The 25813-nt window shown below is 35.5% G+C and overlaps 1 protein-coding gene across 5 annotated transcripts in view; it reads right to left on the bottom strand.

The window, feature by feature from the left end:
• The window catches only part of exd (PBX homeobox extradenticle), a 620888-nt gene that overhangs the window by 248393 nt on the left and 346682 nt on the right, over positions 1–25813 (bottom strand). The gene's annotated exons all lie outside the window — the stretch shown is intronic.

The raw sequence follows: 25813 nt of genomic DNA, 5'->3' as shown, positions 1-25813 counted from the left end.
ATGCTCAATGTCCACGAGAATGGGTTTTAGATGGTTCCGTATTTATAGAGGCTACTTGAAACACCTCAGTCAATAAAACAAATAGTTTTCAATCGAAGAGAGTGCCTGAGACAAACAATGTGACATGTTTAACTTCTTCAGCATCCGCTATCCCGCCTGGCTTTCAGAGCTTCTGGCAAATATTTATACCACCTCATCTCTGTAAGCACAAACATTGCTTCACACATCGGCCAATCGCACTTACTCAATTACCAAACTAAAATGCTTTAATAACCAGAATTGATTTTTATTGTTTCATCTAAGAATTAAGAACTTTAATAAAATTGAAACTATGTCAAATAAAGCAGAAGCTCCACCTTTTAAGGGCTAACATGTAAAATGCATCAGAACTAGAACTGCTTATCTGTTTTTCTTTTTTGAATAGAATATTTCCTGAATGCCCACATTTGCAACAGAATCCACTTATTCGCAATGAAATAGCCTAAATGAGATAAACAGAGGAGGGAGAGGGAGACTCGCGTCATGATAATGGCGCAGTAAAACTAATTAAGCTAAAAGCGACCACTAATTGTATTTATAATCAATCCAATGAGGGAAAACATAAGCTGGTTTTAACATTGCAACAGATGAGCGCCCTTACTTAACCTTTTTATGTACGCAATAAAGCGGATTTTAAACACAATTTTATTTAAAAATTAGTTATTATTACTACTTATTGAGCCATTTATTTAATTAAAACGGGCACGATAAATATAAATTTAATTAAAAACACACTCACTCGCATCAATGCCAGCTGGATATCGATAAAATCCTGAAAGATTTATCGATAGATAGCTTACAGAAATTTTTAAATTTTTCATTATATTCTCAGGACAATTTGAATAGTTGTTTAACTCAACTAGAACGGAATAAAGTGATGCGTATCAAGGCGAATAGCAAATATGCTTCATTTAATTTCTTAATTATCGTATTAAATAAAATCCAAGTCCTGGAGCGTAAATCCTAGTATTGAACCACAAAATTTGTAATTGGTAAATTCTTTCAATACCAATTTGTATTAGAAGCGTTAAAACAATAAACTCTCTTGGTTTCTGCATTTAAGAGGAATTTAACGTCCACAAATCAATTAATAAAAAAAGTTGCAGCGATTTTTACGGAAAATGAAGAAAAGTAAAATGTTATTCGAACCTCCTTTATAAAGGAGCCACCCAAAACGAAGAGATACAAAAAACAAAAACAAAGAAAAGTCAAATAGACCTTGTACGTCCATTGTGGATAGAAACGTTCTCATCGTAATTTAAAGCCCGAAGACTCGCTAATTGCTTAACAATATAATAACTTTTTTTAACATCTCCATGAGAACATCTTGAAGAATATCAGATGAGAGAGAATTTCAAAAGAGTTGTGAACCAAATCTCTTTTTTAATAAGGAAAATGGAGGAGAGAGGTTAGTGACAGGAATTTGGCAGAAAACAAAACATTCTTCAGCTTCAAAACAAATGGTATCTCGAAGCTGAATTCTCCAAAAGCGTTAAGAAAACAGATTTAGATCGAATGAATGAAGATGTAAAACAACTAAAAGTGTGAATAGATGAGACTGTTGGAAGCGAATTACCAGAATTTAAAATCATAGGGACATCCAAGCAGAAGTCACAACGGAAGAGCAGAGTCAAATATTCGACCTTGTAGAATATCCGGGAGCACCTCCCATTCGACCATGATCTATTTGCGCCACTTCTATCCGCAAGAAAACTAAATTATCCATATAATTCAAAAATATAACTCGCAGCAAAAATAAAAATAAAATATATGTTATCTTAGGGGACATAACGTTTTGTAAATCTTACAAGTTGTTTCATTCTTTTCTCTTTCTTAACTAGCAAAGATTATTTTGTTGACCAAAAAAGTTTTACCGTTAAGCGAAAATAAAAACTAGGTTAAACAATTTACGAAGGCCTTTAAGAGTTTCTCTGACCATACCATTAAATTTGGATTAAAAAAACTAAGGCTAATTAAATTAGGAAATGAAGCGCCCCTATCAATTATTCTGCATAGTTTGTAGCAAATATTTTCACGATAGATTTCATATTCTATAAAGAAAATTTGAGAATTAAATCTCAACTAGAAAAAGAGAAAAAAAACTGCCAAAGTTGGGTGTTTTTCAACTCTACCAGTTTTGGACGATCAACCCTTACGGACAGTTATAGTAAACATCTACAGTAAATTGTTATAAGGGTACAAATATCAATCTCATTTAAATTGTAAATAAGACATTTTTAATAAATGTTGGTAAGGTCATTGTAGACATAAACAAAAGAATAGAATTACATTATTACGAATGTAATTAAAACTGTCCAGTAGGACAGTTGTATAAGGGATGATCGTCAGAAACTGCACGAAAAAGCGTAACGTTGAAAAATACCCATCATTGACAATTTTTTTCTCGTTTTCTATAAAAGATAAAATTCCCAAATTTTCTTTAAAATATAGGGTAACTCCTTCTTTATAACTGTTGTCTTTTTGTTTTTAACAATGCAGACTAAATATATTTCGAGAAATTTTGTAAATAAGCTCCTTCTCTTATAAAGTTTCTTCAACTTCAAACTTAATGTTTTTTCATTTCTATTTTTGATAGTATAAAAACACTCAAAAATTGTACAAGTTTCTTAGGCTAACACAGGGAGTTTAGCTGTACGCTGAAGTTGGAGTGATGGTTCTAAAGGTTACGAGAACGCAATAGGACAAGCGTGACTTTAAAGGGCCAAACTGAACGGTTCAACTTCCATCAAGCCGCGAAGATAAAGGATCCGACAGTGGGGGGCAGTACAATGTTCTGCCGTACCTGATTGGTTTCATTGCCTATATTAAAGTGGTGAATGTGTGCATGGTGTGAGGTGGAATGCTGCAGATGAGCTACAGTGGGTGCTCATCTTGCCCAGTTAATGATCCCGGTCTAAGATAATGACTCCCTGCTATTAGGAATTTTGGGAAAGGGATATAATTTAATATGTGGAGTGTGGTAGCCACCAGCTCCATCACATATCCAGAGATCGAGTCTTCGTGGTGGGAATTGAGTAGAGCGTGCACTAGTACACGTTGATGTTAGTATGGCTGCTATGCTTACCATTCTCTGGGAGCGCGTGTGTGTGTGTGGCTGTGGAGCGCGCGGAAGTTCGAGGCAGAGAATGCTAGCAAGAGCGGCACTTAGCCGATTGCGGTGTGAATAATTGTTGGGGAGAGACAGCAGCAGTGCTCGGTTCAGTCTCCAATATCTCTAATGCAATGCTCCTGCAGAAGGAGCGGGGACGTGCCGAGATACGCCTCTGGAGTGGCGGACATGAGAGCGACTCGGCAGGGAGGCGGCTCTGCCAGGGAGGCAGCCCTCAGATTTATCCCGCATCTGCTACCCTCTAGCTCAAACTCCGTCTCCCCAGTATTCGCCTCATTCCTTCGCACTCACTGTCTAACGGCGGAAACCCCCGTCCTGGCTGCTCCCGCATTAAATATTCTATTAAACGTTTTTTTCTCTCTTCGCAAGATCTAAAGAGGATGGGGACACAAAACCTCTCTCAAAAGCTTTTCCTTACCCATCTTCCTTCGATATCCCCAAGAGTCTCAGTTTTCCAAACCGTTGGAGTCTGCCAAGTCAGTTGAAGGTACCGCCCTACTGAATGGTTCGTGAGAAAAAGACTCAATGGAAGAAGTTGAAAAAAGAAAACTGCGAGAAAACCAACTTTAACTTTTTTTTCAAACACATCCACTAAAATTTAAAGACATTTAATTAAAATAGTAAACGAAAACCGTGCCACCTTAGGAAGGGCTTGACACTTTCCGATAAGTAATAAAACCGGAAAATTATTTCCAACAATCAAATTTTCAAGACATCTTTTCAATTAGTTTTCTAGAAAATCAGATAAATTCTACAGATACTCGGTTCATGCACAAAAGCAATATCGCATCCTGAGTTCAGAGTTAAAGGTGATACTCAAAAAAGTATTTTCTGAAGATAATTACACAGAAAATTTGGCAATCGCTAAGCTTATAGAGTTAAAAGATAAAAAGAGATTTAGGAGCAACAATTTGTACTAATTTTTTAAAAGCAAAGACTGCTTGCTCTCTTTTTGTTGATTCTTGAATAGGTTCCCAAATGATTGGCACAATTGATTGATAATTTAGGGACTTCGGCAATAAATAGAACAAGCTTTGGCAAGTCATAATAAAGCAAGCTTAGTAAGTTGTCTGATTTTTCGTAAACACATCTAAATTGTTACGAAAAAGACTGATAGAGGTTTCGTTTCAAGGAATACATATAGGCAAGCGATATTTCACTCTATTATTAGGCAATGACACACTCCCTCAAGGCTTTTGAGAGGATATATATATTTTAAAATTAAATTAGATAGCAATAGGAACTAGACAGTACAGAGATTCTGGTGGTAGAATGACGGCCCAGAACAACAACCTAAATGCAACTAAACATTTAACACATTAGGGTGCCACCAATTTTTCCAACAGAATTTTAAAAATTACTTAAAATTTTTAAAAAAAATGCTCACATAAAGTATTTTTCTCGCTCAAGAAGACTTAACAAATGACCAACAAATCTACTCTTCCAGAAAACCTGATCTTGTTTATCATCAATTGCACCGCAATTTATCACTGGGCTTTGCAAAATCATTTCCAGTAATCACAACTAGGGATATCCGAATTGACATTCCGGACTTTTAATGGCCCTTTACAAACTGAATCGTCTTACTTTTTGATCTCAAATTTTGTCATCTGGCCGTAAATGCATATTATAATTTGTACGGCGCTCTATAACGTTCTATACTTTGCAAACAACGTAATCCACCATACAATGCCTTAACTACAGAAAATAGCGAAGCTGCTCCTTATCTATCTGTTATTAATTACAATTCTCTTTTGCAAATGATGACATAAATAAATAAAAAAAGAAAAAAATAAATGCACTAATAATAATTAAAAAGTTAAAAGTAAACGGAACTAATAAATTAAAAAATAAGTCTGAATGATCCCGCATGATTGGTAGAAACATAAAGGCTGTTAATGTAACCGGTCAATTTGAAATAATTTCTCAGTAATGAAACCAGCCAATTAAAAATGATTGTGAAGCTGCGTTAGAAAATTATATATTTATAAAGAACAAGTGTTGATTGTTGGCAGCAATTTCTTAGTAATGAATTCATAATTTAAAATAATAATTATAATAACTGTTTCGCTTGTGGGTAATTCGTTTACACGCGTTATCTATTTTTGTTATCTAATTCCGTGTGGATGTACTCGTATTCCAATTTGCGTCTTTATACTAAATAAAGAGCAACTAAGATAAAATACTGGAATGCTATCATAACGGACAGCGTCTTATATGCAAAGGATTTTGTACTAGGAAATGAAAGCTGAGAATATATTTTGTTATGAGGAGAGATTTTTTTACATTTAAATAAAATGAATTGATAAATTATTTGTTTTCGATCAAAAAAAAGTTTGCTTTTAAAATTACGAAAAGGAAATAGACCAAAAGGTGTATTAACCATTTTTTTTTTTTAAATTATGAAACCACAAATGCAATGTATGGCTGGCTCTAAGAAATTCTCTAAAAGTTGCCCAAGTTTCTTCAGTGCACTGACGGTCTTCGGAACAGAGTTCACTCTTTAAACCACACTGTTCATCACCGGTCAGTGAGCCTTAAAAGAGGAACCTAAGTAGAGAACATCTAAAAGAAAGCTGGACTTGAAGCTGTAATCTCCATGTGGGAGTGCTTTGCACGAACTCTGAGTTTACTCCTACTTATAAACCTATCATATTTTATATACCAAGTAATTCTATTCAGTAATCAATGTATAATCACTCACCATATCTCTGGGGTTTTAGACAAAATATGTTTAACGTACTCACCTGCAACAAATAAAATTACAAAGTTAAACAGGAAATAATAAAAATAAACTTTAATAATGCAACCAAAATTATGCATAAAAATTAATATTGCACACAAAAGAAAAGCTTTATAAACTAAATATAATACGTAATGATTGGCTACCATTGGAGCAAGTTAGTTAGCATTCACCTTAGTTTGCGTTTTATTGAATTGAGCTTAGATTCTGCTTAGCGAAATAATGATACTCTTCGAATCCATTCACTAAAGCTGAAATGTTTTGAATGAAATTTTCAGAAAAAAAGTTTGTTTTTTTACAGAACTGCGGCCCATCCCTTAAACACCAATTCAGCAGTCCGGCCAATCTTAAATCTTGAAATAATCACTCCAAACAAACAAACAAGAAACGAAATCGCGGTATGTCAGATTGCGCGAGCATTTTGATGGTCGGCGACATCTTCACATTACATTGGCGACTTGGCGACGATAGCTTTGTCAGCGATCCAGTGCACAGTTTGCTTCCAAAGAAACATAAGTGCCACACATTGAAAATGAAATGAGGAACTTGCTGATTTCTTCAACAGAGGATGAAGAGCACAAAATCCCTTCATAATACGTAAGATCAGAATTATAATTTAATAACTCAGCGTACTGCAACTTCCTAGCTGATGGCATTAAGTAAAGTAAAGCCACTAGACCAACACCCGCCCTGCTGAAGGTAAAAAGATGTTAAGAATTAGAAGTAAAGCAGAAGATAAGGTACTTTTATTAGCAACATTTATTTTTGCATTATTTTTTAAAATATTCTTTCTACGATTCAGCTTTTGCAATCACTTATAAAAGTTTAATAATATGTAATAGAGAAATCACACCAACATTTTGTGCAAACAACTTCACTTAGTATTTTAATACCTACTTCATTTCGTACAGAATTGTTAGCAGAATCGTGCGACAACTAGATCAAAGGAAAATACTATGCAAAGAGCACCATAACCTTAAGACCTAGTGCAAGGCAAGTTTTGCTAGCCTAGCTATTTTTTAATTAAGAACATAATAAGTTGACTAAAAACAGTTCTACAAACATTAAAATTGGTAACCAACCAAAACTGCCACAATAGAAGTAAAAGTTCTTGGAACGGATGGAAGGCAAGTAAAAGAAAATGTAAGGAACATATCGCGATATATATAGAAAATAGGAGATGGGATATTTGGAGAACGGTTGTGGCCTGTCTAGGCTACAGAAGACAACACCATTTTGTAGGTTCGGCCTGTGTACCAAGGGAAATCAACAATTCATAAATTATTTAGGGAAGGAGGCGCATGCCGCCGAGACTGCAAAAGAAAACTCTAGTCCTGCCGCTATGCAGGATACACACAACAAACTTTTCTACTTCAACAGCCTCCCATCCCAACAGTCTAGAAGAATACTACTATGAGAGCAAGACACTGGCAAAACTACTGGCGAGAATTACAATGTAACGAATCTTATCTTATACAAATTTAATGCAACGCAATCAAATTATGGTTTAATTAGGAAGGGACAAAGTTAATGAATTATATAAATTAATTATTTAAAACAATCAAATCAGCAGCTGAAATAAGCAAAGAAAAGCCCAGGATGTAATGAGAGCAAAATGGAAAACGTCATCGAAAACGATTTAAGCAAAATAATTTGCAATTTATATATTACCAGACATTGAATATTTATTTTTTTGTTTTCCAACATCATGCCTGGGGACCACTTGAGTTTGGTGGGTAACAGTTTTTCAAAAGATGAAAATAACAATACTTTCCCCGGGAAAAACCAACAATGTTTCGGAAAAGTGAACAATAATGGGATAACCAAAAATCAATATCAAAATAGAGAAACACAAATTTAATTTGTAATTCTTTTTCTTACTCAGGGGACTTCAATACAGATATATATATATATATATATATATATATATATATATATATATATATATATTTCATTTTAGGTACAACATCTGAGGACACTGGCGTCCGGAGCTTTTTTTCAGCGCACTGCCGGCCAATAGATGGTTTTCTGTTTGTACAGAAACGCATCTAGAAAGTGAAAATCTGGGAGCCAGCTGCTGCAATTAAACCCAGGATCACTACGTTAACCACTAAGCCAACCTCTCTACCTTAGTATAAAATCATTAAAGTTAGATTATTATTTTACATCTAATTTATATAGATTAAGAATGTTAATAAATTAGGGCTATAGGAAGACAAATCAGATGTCCGAGAGAAGAAGCGATCAGACCAATGGGAGTGATGGAGGTGGTCCAGCTGAAATAGAAAATATCCATCACTTTGTCCTTGTTATCATGTCACTAACTTCACACCTCATTGTGCGTACAATCACTTCTAAACATCAATCGTCTCTGCCATCAAAGAGTCAGTCTGAATCATCTCTAGCCGTGTGGCTAAAATCTACCCATCCTAATAAATTGGTTTACTCTAATAGGAAAATTAGATTTACAAGAAAATTTGTTATTTTGAAGATCTAATGTTCAGAGCGAGTATTTTCAGGAAAGTTACATTGGAAACTGTCGACAAGGCAATTACAACCTTTTTTTTCTTGAAACAGCTCTTTGTGATATTTAAAATGAGCAGAGACAATCAACGACAGAGGTCCACCTTGGGATAAGACACTTTCTAATTATTTACCCAACAAGCAAGACAGCTGCTAATTGTAGCTATCACTACATTTGTTGTCCTCCACAACTAGTCCTTTAAGCACTGTGGTGGTACAGATAGAATAATGAGTCTAGAAATGCAAGTTGAGTAAGAATCTTAAGGTTTGCCTGCAGCTTGTGGTAATCAGTGCATAAAAAAAAAAAAAAGTTGGCAATTAGGAAAACAATTGTGAATAAGCTCAAAATGATCACTCTTCTAGAAAAGCAACTATCACTCTGGTTGTAGCGAATAGAAATGGTGGCTTTCTAGTATGTTAAATAGAGCACGGCTAACTCAAGAAGCCTCATTTAGGAGTGGGAAAATAGTAGCAGATCTTTGTCCGTAGGAAGGAATGGACACACAACACTCACGTCGATAAGTGGGATTGGGTATACCACTACAACTTGCCCTCTTTTACCATAATGGACACTCGATGAAATATGGAATTGGCAAAAATGTCACTTGCTACACTGATGACCGTAAAAATAATAACAGACACACTTGAAACTGGTAAACAGACGGTAAATTCGCTAGAACGATGTTTGTCGTGGTAACACATTCTATTATTATCATCCAAGGCTGAAAAAATATTGAGTTAATTAACTAAATTAAAAGAAAACAACAGTGCTAAGAAGTGGAAAGGTAAACCGCCGGATGAGAACGATTTGGAAAAGACAAAGAAATCTTGTAAGAGGAAGTGCCGTGGTAGTAGTTTGAGCACCTCACATCATGTGAACAAATTCAAAAATTATTCCAGAAGAAAATGGCAGGACATGGTACAGTGGACAGTTTCGCTTGCATTATTTATACCAGTAAATCATTTCCAAACCCTTTGTTGCCTATGAAGAAACTGTACCCACATAAACACACTCCTCTCTTACAAGCCGACTCCAAGTTTAGTATATTCAACTTCTTTTTATTTAGAACATATAACTATCCCACAAAATTTACCAGTTAATTAACTCATTTTATGGTAATAGTTTAAGATAAAGACATTGTTTTACAAGTCTAAAAGCAAATGTGGGATTTTATTTCTCAATACTAGATTCCAAGCAGGCCTGGTTCTTGTATTATTACATGCTAATAATTGAGTTAACACATACAAGAAAAAATGTAAGAAAATAAAGAAAAAACAGATGAAATATGAAATAAAAAAGACAAAACCTTGTAAAAACCAGAAGATATGAAAACTTGATGTCATTTTTATAAATTAAATAATTATACTGGATTCATCGGCAGATACAAACAGCTGTCAACAGGCGCTATATCATAACAAATCAAAATCGAGTACTAACTTGAAGAAAATTATAATCAGAATTCAGTAAATATAAAGGAGTTATCTTAATGCCGGATTTTGTTCTCATTTCACAGAAATGGGGTGTACAAAATACCCCTCAAAAACCGAATATTTGCAGAATGCCAAAACATTCATTCCATCTTTGAAACTATGGACAGTTCAGATCTGAAACCGAATGAAATGCGGTAAACGAAAGTCGCGATTTCATTATGCGTTTTTTTTTTCAGTTTTTCTGTTGTTTTCTGTTGTTGTTGTTGCAATAAAAGATTACAAAATGTGTGAACCATGAATAACTTAACAGTTTCGTCCCTTAAACAATAACAAGAAGCTCTGGTAAATTTATGGAACATTGGGAAACAGGAAAACATTTGCAAGACAAAAATGGCTTCTTTTGGTGACATATTTGAGAGTCCTTTTAAAACAGAAAACGCCGGAAGCAATGGAATTGCCAAGAATAATTATTACAAAAAGTGTAGCAATAAATAATGATGATTGGTTCGTTAAAGAAAAAACACGAACTTTGGTAAAGTAACTTGGTAAAATAATAACACTAAATTGTTTATTAAGACAACAGTCTTGGTAATATTTATATGTGCTGAAGAAGGGTGACGTAAGAGGGAAGAGTGGTAAAAGAGGATGTCATTAAGGGAATCGAAAAGGCGTGGCAGAACAACGTTCCCATAAATGACTAGGTACCATGTTCCATCCATCCTAACCCTTTTCTGGAGGCGGAGGGGTTACGGCCGCTAATCCCCAAGCTACTGAGATCTCTCTTGCCAAAGAGTGAGAAGGACACAAGTCCAAGCTGATCTGTAGAAGGGTGCGCTGCCATCTCGTTTCCAAGGTCAGCTCAATCAGCTAGAGTGGCTTCTTCACTCAGTCCTACTTCCATCTCACACTCAATTTCTCTACTTCACATTCACTACCCTTGGTGTCACCCTCGCCACGCATTCCTAGCGCCATGTCTCTTGATCTTCCGCCATATACAAATATGGAATTGTGAAATATTACGTGAGGGGTGGCCCTTATAGTTTCTATCTACTAATAATAGTTGTCCATAACTATCCCATAAAAGGGGAAGAAGCAATTACTACCATCAATGTTCTAGTTCAAAAAAATCAGCTTTCTCCGACAGAAAGCGCTGTTGTTCAAATAATAATGAGACAATATCAAAATTATGGTCAGGTCCGCAATGATGGATATAAGATAACACCCGTCGTAGTATGTATGTTTAGTACACATACCTCAATTTGTGGTTATCATCCATCTATAGAGGTAGATTAATAGTTTGATGTACAGATTTCGACTTCACTTACGTCACCGTGTCGCACTACACTGGCTGTCTGATTGAAGGAGGTTACAAGGTGTATACGTGTGTTATTCAAAATATAAACGATTTGTGAAACATTTAAAAAAAATAATGTTATAAAAATGAATGAAACCAAGTGCTTGCTTAAGGGTTCTGTACGTTCAGTGCGTGTATAATATAGAATTGTACAGTTGGAGTTGTATTCTATGTAGGGGCGTGTTAATTCAAGCGGTAAACACGGAATTATACTTATTTTCTATCCCTGACCATTAAAAATCCCTAGGGCAACTTAAAATCTTATGGTGTAAGGCTAGAGGCTACATACGTAGTTAATTCAAACTATTAAGGTAGCTAATAAAAAAGAAATTTGAGTTCAAGCAAGAAGAATTCGATAAATTGACCCACAACAATAGGTTTGTCACAGAACTTGTACATTACTGTTGCAATGAATACATAATGCAGCTAATTGCAGTTTTATTTTAGCACGCATCTGTAAGCGTATAACACATAAACAATACCGAGGAATACATTCAAATAAAAAAGCTTTGCAAAATAATAACTGGACGTTGAAAGGTATGGCTACCATTTAGTTACTCACAATAAAACATTTAGCGTATTGAAAACAAAGATGATAGCTAATGACTAATTTAGACAAAGCAAAAACTATACGGAACAATCATGCCGCAGGTTATGTAGTGTACAAGCCCGAGATCTGTGGTTGAAACAGGCGGAACAACTCCACCTCTAGTAAAACTAAAGCAGCGGCTAGTAATCTAAAACCTATTTAAGATTAGTTCATTAATAACGACAGTATTGACAGCACTATATAATACAAACTGTTTTGTATATTTAATACAGACTGTATATATAAAGAGTTCAACTCAGCTCATTCACCGATACACGAACACAAAGCACTTATCTCCTGTAGTAACAGAAATGGTGTGCTTGTAGTATTAACAGAATAGTTCGGTAGCAATCGCTGCTACAGGCTATAGCAATATTTATTGTTTTATTGTTAGTGATCTCTTATTATTGTCTGATCTCACAATCATTTGTTCATCCTACTTCATTAAGAAATTGATATGCAGCTTCATTGACACAGAGTAAGTGGCTAATTTATTGTTTATACATAACTCAGTAAAACGTTTTTAAGTAAACAATCTACTAAATTTTCTCCCTTGAAGCTACCAAAATTTCAACCCCTATTGTTACTCTTGTTTTCATTAACTGTAAAATAAGCCTTTGTTTTTTTTTGAAGTGATAAATAACAGCGTAAAGAAAATGTAACTGAACAAAGTTTAGGAGAACATGTCGCCTGAAATTTGAAGTCGTAAGCATTGACGCTTTGGTTCTAAAATGCTACAAAGAATAAGTTGGAAGGTGAACTGCTGGCGATTTGACAGTCAGGTTGGTAGTGTTTAAACACAAGGCAGAACCACAATTAATTATTACAGAAGACTAGAGGAGAAGGAAAGTTGTAAGCTTTATTTTTAAGGGCAAATATAAGCGTGAGCGAAGGTATTGCCGTTGGACGGTGAAGAGAAATCAGCTAAATGCCCATAGCCGATGAAACAGAACCGGTATGAACACTTACACCTCTTTACAAGAAGTACCTAGAAGAAGCCTAAGGCTGGAAACATAGTGGAGCGGCGAGCAAAGCGGCGATGATAGTTGCTTCAGATCAAAGAGAGCGACGAGCAGCGAGCAAAGAGTTGCATGCACATAGTGACGAGTTTAGACGCGTTTCTCCTTTCGACGAAACAAAATGGAGGAACTATTTCTATATGAAAATTCTTCCATGAAACTTTGGTATTTGCAGCAGCTTAGTAGTAGGAGCTGCAGTGTACATGACATAAATAAGTTTAGAAATGAACTTGGTGAATTTCATCACTTGTACCAACAACTTCGGGAGCATCCTGGCAAGTTTCATGCGTATTTTCGAATGTCTATATCAACATTTGATTACATACTAGCCCAGTGTAACCCCAATAATCAAAATCAAATTTTATTGTTTTTGAGTAATACAACCCATATGAGTTAGGCACAATATAGAAAAATTATTAACTAAATACAAATCTGTGTAACCCCATTAATCCTAGCAGTTACTTTAAGGTTAGAAACATAAAAATAAAATAGAAATATATGCAGATAAAAAGAAATTAGTCAATTAAAAAACACAATAATTTTATTAAATCACTACACCATGATTTGTCGTAAATTAATGTTGTTCATCTGAAAAACTGGAGTAGTACGACGCTACAGAAGAAGGATTGGAGAATTCGTTCTGATCAGAAGTAGTAGGACGTGAAAGTTAGCATTAAGGGATTGAGAACCAAATTAAATGTAGCAAAAATTACCTGAATTCTCCATTAACTAATTGTTAATTAATTTTAACTATTAATTATTAATTGTTGAAAACTATTGTAGCTTCGCAAATATTATGGTCCCACAGAGGTTTCTTTAAACAAACTAAAGCAATAAATGTATCAATATCCATAACCTATGCGCAATAACCTTTAAAAATTGAGCGCGATGAGAGCGAAGAAATCAAACATGTCATAACGCTTTGCTCTACTCTCTATAGATAGCGTTGCTCTATCTTCGCTTTGCTCTCCACTATGCGCGGTCCCATATGTTTACTTGTGTTTGATTTCGCCGCTTTGCTCGCCGCACCACTATGTTTCTAGCCTAAGGAGTTTTCTTCATACTCAAATATTAGTATTAATTAAAATTCTCCTTAATAGAACGTTAGAGGAATGTACATCCTCTCCAAGAATCGAATTTTGTTGGGAAAAAAATGCATCAAATAAGAAAAGTGGATCCCTTAGATAAGAGGAGTTGTATGCAATTTAGTACACACAGTTCAAAGAAGTCCGTTGAAGGAGAAAGTCTAAAAAATAGTGATTGTCAAACAAAAGTACTAGTTCAGGTTGAGGCATTTTGATCGCTGAGGAACATTGACTCAGAAGACTCCAAATAAAAGTTTATTGAGAACTCAATCTCTAAAGGCTGCCATGTTGTGGCAATAACAATTCACAAACTGCTATGGTTTCAACCTGATATTCACCGGTTAATTTGAGTGTCATGAAAAAATAGAATTCATAACCGTTAATTATATTTCCTCTTCGCCAATATAATAAAATTAGACTTCACGATAAAAATAAAAAAAAAGTTGGCGATAAAATCTAATAAAGCGTATTTTCTCATTACCATTGAAATAGAGGAAAGCGAAAGAACTGGATCTAGATAGTGTTTCTAAAGTTGAAGAGAATTCTTAATAGTGACGTACTTTTAGAATGATTTGCTCCCATATTATTTAACATAATACCGGCACCATAACATGGCCTAAAGGCAAAACTGAGATAAGAACTGCCGTTCCCATATATTAAAATGCATTCATTGAAAAATTACCACTTGTTCATTATGCATTTGAATTTTAAATTTAAGATAATGCGAGATTAAAAAAAAAATGACAGCTATTAATTTCAAAATATTATTCTGCTAACTAGAAGGATCCAAGCGATATATTTGTTGACAGTTTATCTTTGTAAAGTAATATTACCATCTATTAGAAATGATATTCAGAAAAAAAAATTAATGTAATAATTCAACAGTTCAAAACTAGAAAACTAGAAATGAATGGAATTATAAGAATTCTTTGCGAATATTAAACAGAAATTTTCGATTTATTCAACTAAAAGATTTACACTAAACTACTTTTTATTTTATTTTTTGCATAATACAAAACTTGCCAGTGGCAATACTAAATGATACAGGACCATAATTACCAATTGTTTACGTAACTTTATTTTTTAGGGGTAGGAAAGATAATTGCTTCATTAAAGCCTTTCGAAAGATCCAACTTTCCAAAAAGTAAACTCAATGAAGCAAATTGATATTGAAAAGACAATTGTTGACTACATTTTCAAAAAAGAAAATAAGATCTCCAATCATATTTGCCCAACCAAACAAAAATAAACGTATAATTTTTTATTTATAGCAGCTTTCTTTCAGTAAATATTTATTTCAGTTGATAGTGGCAACCTGTAAAACATGTCACTCAAAATTGCTGTTATATAAATGTGATAACGAAAAAATAAAATTAAAAAATAAGTATGGCATACCTGATTATTTATTTATTTTAATTCTTGAGTAGCCATGACTTCGGAAGACATACACCCTGAGTTTCTATTTCCATGGATGTGTAAAAGAGAGGTAGGGGGAACGAGTTAATAAAACATAGTTGGCGATAATTATAACAGCAACATGTTTAGAATGCAACACTGCAGCCAATATTATACATGCCATTGAAGTAGAGAGAATCGTTGACAATTAAGTTTGCGGCACAGTGGGAGCTCACGAGCGATGAGGAGAAGCACCGCTGGTGGTCCAAGTGGGAGATAACAGCCCTCATATCCATGTTTGATCAATGAATATTAATGATTTGCCCAAGCGTACTTGCAGCCGTTTTACTACTCTTCCCTTGTCTAGGGCTAGTTCAACCCAATCCTGCTCACCAGACGGCCTTACTGCCTGGTCAGGTTCCAAATAGTGCCCTACACTGGCAGCCAGACAGCTCGAACATCACTGGGGTACATGAGTAAGGAAGATACACTGTAGTAATACAATTTTTGGGTGTTTGATCAACAGGACCCTTTGCACGCCCACCTTCTTCGATTTCTCTTTAATCCATCTTGACGAAGAGTTGTTGCTGCACATGCTCGTGCTGTGTAGAAAGTCAGAGAAAACCGAACAAAGCTTAAAGAAAGGAGCTTAAAAGTACTTAAAGAAAACTTTCCTTTAGCAGAAGCAATAATTAGATTTGGGGTCACTACGCGCTAAGCTTAAATTGTTCGCTGTGGTATCACATTTAAGCATGGACCTGTCCCATAAAAGTCAACATTACTAGAGATTAAATATGCTGCCCAAACTTCAAGTTCTAAGAAACTAGCACGACTTTTTGGGGTAAACTTTCCCAAATGTTCAATCAGTTTTCCGCGATTATTTTTAAATCTGTCGCTTTTTTTTTCTCTTAGGAAAATTAATTTCAGGGCAGTTCATATTTAAACAAACTTAACTTCTATTTACGTTCGTTTTTTTGTTCATTTTTGTCTTGAATCCACTGACTGTTTTGTTATTCATTTCGTTTAGATGAGGCACCTTTAAAGGTACATGTTTTACATGCTGCACAACCTGCGTTAAGTGCATTATTTGATAAATTAAGGAATAAGTTTTATCCTATAAATGAAAGATATTGATCACTTAAATATGTGTCAGGAGCTTTCCTACTTTTTTGGTAATTAAACGCAACTCTCCCAAAATTACCAAATAATTATTAAACCTTCTTGTTTGTAACAGATGTAAAATTATTTTTTAGCCATTTTGTGTATGCTTGAGAACATCTAAAGCTCTTAACATTTGATTATTGCTTAGAAAATCACTCGGAAAACTACTTATTTCCCGATATTAAGAAAAATATTAGCTTTACTGCCTTGGCAATATTTTCAGTAGAAAGGGGATGAAAAAATACATAAAAATGACCTATCGCATGCTCTTCTTTCTCTTTGATAACAAGTTAAAAAATTGAAATATGTTTAATAAATATCAGATTTTGAAATGGCCTAGCACCTTTAATTTTGAAGATATCGAATCGTGGTTTCCGCTTTCCTTCATAACTTTTTATACTCTTTAAAACTGTGTACATGAAAATGGGGGTCAACTGCAAACCCCTACTTTTGGACGCGCGTCAGCCACATATGCGGGCAGGAATCTTAAATCAAGACACATATTCTGAAACTAGAGGTGACGGGCTACAAATTTTTCCTCTGCCATTTTTCGCTCAGATCAACTGATTAAGCATGAAATGCATTTGAGCCGTCTTAAAATGAACACCATTTATATAAGTAGCATATCAAGTTATAGGGAAATATTTTAGAAAATATGGTTTTTGAGGAAATCCTAAAAGGAGGAAAAATTCATTCAGTTAAAGGGGTTGCCCTGGCTGACCAATTTTCAGTAAAACATTATTGTGTGACGAAATATCAAATTACAATTCTCTGCGATTTTTCATTTTTAAGCTGGATAAACAAATGCATACACGAACTAATTGGTAAAACCACTTCCTTAAAACGACTAATCCGGCGAAAATTCAAAACCGATTAGAAGACCTTCTCCTACTAATAGAGTAAAAAGAATAGCAAAATAAATGGCAATAATAATGAATAAAAAACAATAAAAAGTAAAATAAGGTAAGAAAATTAGAGAAATGAAGTATTATTGCGCTGGGTGGGCGTTTCATCAAGGAGAAACCGTTGTAAAAGAGAGGAGCCACCCTACTCTGGCTCTGCTTGCGTCCAGTCATTACGAGCGAAAGCAATAAATTCCAATAATTGAATTTCCTTCGCCTCACACTGCACAGAAATATTACTTCTTAGTGCACACCAACAGTGAGGTGATAGTGCGGAGGATGCGGCTGCAGGGCGGAGTTTAGTGGTTGAAATTCAAGACGTACTGTGTCCAAAGATATAAATCACAAACGGGATGCAAGAGAGAGAGGGAAATCCTTGTCTGAACAGAAGTTATGATGATTCAAATGAAGAGCTCTTTCTCCCTCATTTTATTTCTATTTTAACCCACCCATACACTTTTCTTCTATTAACACTTCACTACTTCAACCAGTGTTGAATATCTGCTTCAAAAAAATGTAACAAATGTGTAAACTACAACTAAATTTAAACTCGTAGAAAATAAGAAAATCATAAGTTGTGCTTTATGATTGGATGAGGATATCGTTGAAGACGACAGAAACAAGCACCAGCGGACAGATATGAAAGTGAGACATGCTTTATAGAAATGAAGACAATATAAATAAAATAAAAACCCAACGCCGACGTGTGACAACTCTAATGACAATCTGGACATCAGTTGGACATGTTGGAAATATGGCCGCTTCTATCACACGCCACACTTGCACACATAAATATATATATCTCTCAAAAGGTGGCAGCAAATCTTCAAAGAAGTGGAGAGTAAACATGTGATGGAACAAGTATATGGAAACGCTTCCTTATTAAGAAGGCACTGCATTCCGTTCTTCTTTCCTGCAGGACCAATATTATGCCGTAATGTTCTTTTCTTTTTATTTATTACTTCCTCTTGCGCCACTAAGTAGGAGATGATCTTGTTACCTTGCCAATTTACCACTTTCGAGTTTTTTTTTTACAGAAAATAGAAGGATTGGTTGGCATATACTGGGATCCAACGTGGAAATAGCTGCTAGCTTGTTAGATTTTCTCTTTCTATGAGCTTCCGGTGATGGACATTGTCGTCTGTACCGAGTAAACACTATCTAGAGGCAGGCAGTGCACTGAAAAAATTTCTAGATGCAAACGACCTCAGATGTCGACGTGCCTTAAATTAAAAAAAAAGTCTCCAGAGTCAGAAAAAGAGGTTTCCAAAAATTATTTTGGACGAAAAATTGCAAAACGTTCAAATTGGATATTTAGCTTAGGTGATAACAAAGGATACCACTACAAGGTTTTAGACCAAATCTGTCAACCTAAACTACAGCTTTATTGAATAATTTGGCGTATTAATTGTACATATGCAGATCAATAACTTGTGTTCCATACAAAACTTCGAATAAAATTTGTAAAGATTGTTCTAAAGAAATTCGACTTCAGTAATACAGAGATCATTGACCTTTCCTCTTGTACCCAGTCTTGCCACCTGGTAAAAAAAAAAAAACAAAAAAAAAACGGAACTGAATATCCCAATTAGAGAAAATGAAATACAATTAAAGTAATGAAGTTCACTCGATCCAATACATCCTCTACAAGAAAGCATGGTGAAATATAGAATAGTCAAACTAAAGGGTCAAACTCAACTACAAATTTATTACTTCAAAGATTTAGATGAAACACATATATAAGTACCTTCAATATCAAAACGGAGTTGTTCCTCACTAGAAATGGAGTAGTTACATGTAGTCGTAATTATATAGATTTCTACTCCGTTCTTGATCAGCGGTTCTCTAGGAGAGAAAACTAAAGATATTGTTCAAACTGAAAAAATGCCTCATAAGCGGCAATTGTTTAAACAAACTATAAATAAATTTCAGATATTTACATAAGCAAATTTAGTATAGAGTTTCACGTGTAACAGAAAGAGAAACAATGTGCATTAAAGAAATGATAATACTAAATGATAAAAACCGCGACCAATTTAGCATGCTGCATTATGCAGTGGTAGAATGAGAGAGAAAAAACATGTAAAAACGTATGGTGTAATATACTGGGTACAGGTGTGAACTGCATCTTGGGTGCCTTACCCATATCGATATGTAGCGCAGCTGGTCGTACAGCCGGCAAAGTGGCGAGCCCGGTATACAAGTTGAAAGCAACTCCGCAATGTCACTCTCATCACAGTCCCGCCCCTCATTACGTATTTATCTACTCAAATAAATAAGGATACCGTACAAATCGTCATTGCAAATTTTAGTCAGATATTTTACTCAATTAACAAATAAATTGATAGTATGCGGGTTAGAAAGACAATTCACATGTTTTGAACTAATTTGAATTAATGATACAAAGGTAACCTAATCATGCAGACCACAAGAGAATACAACTACATCTACATTTAACATAAATTATGCACTCTACACAAAGCAATCTATCTAAATGGTTTTAAAACAATTCACACGAAGTGTACACAAAAACTACGGTAGCGAACTACCAACCTCCGAAAGGTGTTCACTCGTAAACAACACTGCAACGTCTCCAAGGGAGGCTAAAAGTTTGGACTCAGAACTCAGCGCGCCTCACTGAGCTAATCCCTTTTCGAGCTAAATGTTTTCAAAATTAAATAATAAAGCGTGTAATTCAGAACATTCATACTTAATAAAAGTTATTATTTGAAACTTTTCCTGCAGGAAACATGATTTACTCAAGGTAGAATTGGTATTATCTAAGGTGCCGCTTCAACTAGCTAATTGCAATACTAATATAATATTTGCGACTCTGAAATATTAAACAAAAATACTGAGTGGGTAAAATATTAGTCCTGCCTATCGAAAATGTGACTGAATACTTGATAAAACCGAGAAACATGGGAATCGAATTCATGTCCACAACACATAGCCGCCAGTCACGCGGTTAAGATGGCGGTTCATAATCAAAGGTCATAATTTTGCTTCAACAATGCTAGATTTCTGGTTGTCTAGACAACCTTACTCGAGACTGGTAGAAGAAGGAGACCTCGGTCCCGACTTCCAAACAGTAAAAGAGCTTCCAAACCCAGTATCTGGAGCAGAATGGTTGGGTTATATTTGCATTAGTTTTGCAATAGCAACTACCTAATTAATGCTTACAGAATAAAAGAGTACATAGGTCTAATTTGTTTTTTAATTTTCATAAAGTTACGGTGAAAATGATAAGAAGAAATTAGCGCCATTAATTGGCGATCAAGATCATTCTTTTCAACAGACGATAAATAGTGGAAAATGTAGTTACGGACAGTAATAAGGTAGAACAGGAAAAAATTAACAATAATTTCTTGAGTTATGAAATGTAATTGAAAACAAAAGTAAAGTTTATAAAGGTGAAAATGTTTATATTTAATAATACAAATATACATGTATATATATAAGGGTGGGATGTAAACTATGAGAGAAACGAACACAGACATAGCTGGCAGTGTGCTAAATTCTCAGCTAAAAATGCGAGAAGCCCGGCTCCTGTGTTACTCTGGAGTAGCGCACACTTGGTGGAGATAGAGAGGGCTGGAAATAGTGAAGAGAATTTGTGCGTGGTGCGCGGTGCGTGTCCGTGCGGAGGCGGCAGCAGCTACCACGGCAGAGGCGGAGAGGCGGGTGAAATGTGTCGGATACGAGGGAAGAGACCAGATGGTGGTGTAATAAACAGTGTAGTCCGGGGGCGGGCACAGCTGAGCCGCATAACTCCCAGGCCGCCACCTGCACCGACTGAGAGAGCCAGCGTAAGAGCAGATAGAGAGCGTTCCACCGCTAGTATAGTTGAAACCCGTCGCCTCTACGCGAATATTAAACTACTCCTCGTCCACTCTTCATCCACTCCCTTACTCCGAATAAGTCAGCAAGCCTTGAACCATTCTTGGAAGCAAGCGAATAACTCGCAGATTCTGAGTTACCTCCTTCATTGGTACCGCGATTTGAGCACCAGGCTCCCTGATATTCTCTACCTTGAATATCAATTTCCTTTCCTAACCTTTCTAACCCATCCTCTCTCATAGCGAGCTTTACCCATGTAACCTCCACTCCTGTTCCCATCATGCACAAGACATCCAAGATCGACCATATTTATATCAGGTGTAAGGCCTTACTGCACAAGTGAGCTCGCTATCTATCCCGATAGATTTCCACTCCAATAGATGACTGTTTGCTATTTAAATCTGTTGAACGATTGAGTTACTAATAGAACTCAACAAAATGAATTTGATTTATTTAAAAAGAAAATAAGGGATAGCAAATTCTAATAAATTTTATGGATTGAAATTGTGGTTACCACTTTTTTGAATAGGGGTTACTGATCTTTTTTTACGTAAGAGTGACAAAAACATATTTCCACGCTGGTGGATATACCCGACATTCATCAATAAAGCATAAACCACAATCTATTCCTCTCAAGGAAAGAAGATTACTTTAACTGCAGAAATCTATGCGAATGAAGCAACAAACATTACTGATTGTTAATAGTCGTAGGCATGTAGGAATCTACTAGATACCTAAAATGACTCTGAGGACGCGTTCAATGGAAAAGATGCAACTGTCAAACTGCCTGTCTGTCAGTATCGTGGGAATGAATCTCACTTCCAATAATTCGATTAAAAACAGGTTTGAGTTCAGCTGTAACCCACTAATTCACTATTCACTATCATTAAAGTGCTAAATATGCAGCAAACCCAACTTAGAGTGAAGGCTGCCGAAATGAGAAAAGGGCGTAAAGGACGTCTCGTACGGGGATAAACTCCTACGACGTGCATTGCCGACTATAAGCTGTACTTGATATAAAACTCTTATCACGCGGAAATCTGCTAAGCACATAGTAAAATATGATTGTCTTTATCAAGCTAAGGGTGTTAGTTAAGTCAGCTAGTTTAATTTGAATCGTAAGCATTGTGGAAGTAAAAATGAGTGCTCGCTTTGTGACTTAGGTTTTAGGAATTAGAGAAAATACCAATTTCATGCTGAATGCCAAATTCAGTCGGAGCTCGGAAAGCCGGTATGCAGGTGGATATCTTAAAACAGGAAGACTGTAGTCACTAATACATGGATTGTACATGTAAAAGTCGGTGGGTAAAGCTATTCGTCAGAATTTCTAAGTAGTCTCGCACCTGTTTTGAACAAACTTCATAGGACTTAATGGCCTGCAAGTCCAAGAACAATCTAGAATTCATTATTTCCTGTTTTATGACCTCAGCAGGAAAAAAGAAATGTGGCAACTAGCTCCGTTCGAAAGGACAATCCAAATGTCAAACTTCGGTTTAGCCCTGTACACTACTGCCCTCACAAGTTCCTCCCACTTCTTGGAGTCATCAGTATATTACACTGAATCGGCTGCCACTGACGCTTTCAGTATCCGGGATTTTGAAAGGCTTATCGAAGCTCTACCTAGAACTATCCCGTCAGAAGGAAGACCCAAAACTGGGTGCTAGTCCCTTTAATACCCTTACTGCAAAAGCTTTAGCTACACCTTGGATATATTGTAGATATGAAGAGGTAAAAAATAATAATAATAAAGTAATTGCCTATTTTTTCAGGCAGACTTTACGTCCAACTACCAAATTAGGTGTCGTGGACGGAGGCGACTAGCAAACATACTTTACTATAAATTTCTTTTATTAACCTTTAAATAAAATCCAAGGTCTAAGACCGGGAATCGAACCCAGTACCACAATACACATTAGCTTTGCAGGTCTCGCCTCTTAACCGCTCGGCTACCGTGGCGCCTGAAATGAAGAGGTATAGAATTATAAAAACCTCCAAGACTACAGTGAGTGCGATCTTTATTGCACCCGTCAAATAAGGCAAGGAAGCCTTTATTAAACGCCATTCAGTACTCCGACCGACCCACCAGCGAAGTTTGCGTCCACCAAACCACCGCCACTGGTATATCTATTCAGATATAGATCCACATGGTCATCCAAGAGCACAAACTTTTCCCTCATTAATGTTCCCGGACCTATTTAATCAGAGGGAGATATTTTAATTCTGATCAATATTGAATCCAACGTGTTGCAATCAATATGCTATAATATTATTAACTTGACAATAATTTTCAAAGAAATTAAACTCATAAATTTAAATGGGATTGAAAAAATAACTGCCATTTCAGTCTAGAAAAATTTATTTTGCCGAGCTTTCGACGTAGGGACTAGGTCATCTTCAGGGCTGTGGAACATGTTTACAGTTTGTTAACAATGATTAACTGTAAATATGTTCCACAGCCCTGAAGATGACCTAGTCCCTAGGTCGAAAGCTCGGCAAAATAAATTTTTCTAGACTGAAATGGCAGTTATTTTTTCAATCCCATTGAAACTATGAATCAGTCACCAAAAATAATGAACAACAACTCGTAAATTTATTGAAAATTCAAATCATAAATCCATTATTATTACTAAGGTATTGTTAGTAGCAGAAGGTTAAAATATTTCTATCAAATTCTACTAGATTTTTATTTATACAAGGCCTCTGGTATTCAAATAATGAATAATAATGTAAACGGATCAATGGGTTGCAACCACCATCTGATAACTTCATTAATATGTAAGCAACATTTTTCAAGCATATTAAACCTTTGTCAAGCATATTAAATCATTTTTCAATCAATATTAATTATTTTCCAATCACTTAAATGCTTTCTGTGCTAGAAAGAGAAAGACCTAATTCATTGCTGGAAAGATGTAAAATAATGCACATCAAATTCTAAACGAAATAATGGAGATACTACTGGCGGCACTTGCTGTAACTGTACTAGCTCCAACTTCCACAATTCATCATTAAAATTTGGGATGCTACTAAACGAATGAGTAAGACTAAAAATAACATTGCAGTGTCCAGGTAGGATCTTCAGTTGATCTTGTGAGAGAAATGTGCTTCTGATCACTTTGTAGGAAACTGGCAACGCCATTTTGTTTTATGTCCAATCTAAGTAATAAATCTCCATAGCAAACTGATAAGTAAATTTTGCCACACAGAAACTCGTCTGCTTCACTCGCATTGAAGGATTGCATCAAAGACGCTACGCGCTGTTGTTCATCTAAGAATCTTTAAACTATCGATGATCAAGGGAATTCAAACACTCAAAGCGAAAAATTCTCTACCGTTCCTAGCTTGGCGAATCAAAAAATAACTTAATAGAATTCTGATTTTTAATTTTGTAAAGATATATTTACGAAGCAGCTAAGAAAGGAAGCAAAAAAAATTACGAACATATAAGTTTAAAAACAGTAGAAACTTTAGCAAAGAAAATAAAGAGTTAGTACTTACAAGCTTTAATAGAGGGAAAAGTACGATATACGGTTGGACAATAGAGCACAGTTGGACAATACCTTCACTTGACCATCATTAAGCTATAGGTAATGGAAAAGACATGTAGGCGGCAGTGATGGGGAATAGTGGCCAATTTCGCAGCTAGAGGGTGGCTAGCCACTTCCCTTTTAGTTTGTATATATATATATATATATCCACTCACTGACAACACATTTCTGCTAGCTTAATGCTTTCAAAAAAGTTTACGACAAATAATTTATTATTTCTATCCAATGACAACATTACACTAGAAGTGACGTACAACTGTAAAACAACAAATTATGCCTGAGTGCCGGAGTTACCTGTCGCGTATCTTGGGCTCTTCCGAAATCATTACTTAATCCTGGGTACAAGCAATTCCGAGGCCAGTTAGTGAAATTCAAGGAACTTCGCCAAAAACAGATATGGATGTTTCTAAGAGTTATAGTAGAAACTTCAGACTTAAGGAACATAAACCTACGAATCTGGTCAATGGTGATTATTACAGATTTTGCTTGAATTGGAAAAAGACATTATATGATCTTCTCTGTTCGTTTGGCAGGGGCAAAGTACGTCAAAGTAACGTTTTGATGTGAATGGTTACAAGAAATAAAAAAGGAATGTTTCACATAGTTGCAGAAACCATTCTGTTGTACACGCCAGAGACTTCATGGATAATTGTAAAGAAACTGCTTTAAAAAAAGAAGAAGAAGTTGTTTGCATTGATTTTCTTAAGAAGATCTATAAAAAGCTAAGAGTGGATAAAATGAGGAACAATGAGAGCGAGCTGAGGGGAAAATAAGAAGAAACTGACGAGGTATGAACATGTCAGTAGGACGGGAGAAAAGGAACGGTCCCATGTGTAAAAGAATGGGCACAAAAGGAGTAGTAAACCTCGTTTACAACGGGAACAATGTCAAGGTAGAACATGGTCAGAGAATGCTTTCGAGACGGCGACTGGACGATAGGAAAATATAGATAGGTACTTTTGTACAGATGCAACTCTTGAAGAACAGAAGAAATCGCAAAACTAAGGAAGTCAATTAAGTTGCTCTAACATGTAGGATATTGGCGTCCTAGCCT

Source organism: Rhodnius prolixus, unplaced genomic scaffold (genome assembly GCF_049639745.1).
Source record: "Rhodnius prolixus isolate KJV_2025 unplaced genomic scaffold, Rpr scaffold_1, whole genome shotgun sequence".
Taxonomy (NCBI): Eukaryota; Metazoa; Arthropoda; class Insecta; order Hemiptera; family Reduviidae; genus Rhodnius; species Rhodnius prolixus.
The sequence above is the reverse complement of the archived record's forward strand: the minus strand, read 5'-3'. Positions and strand labels throughout refer to the sequence as shown.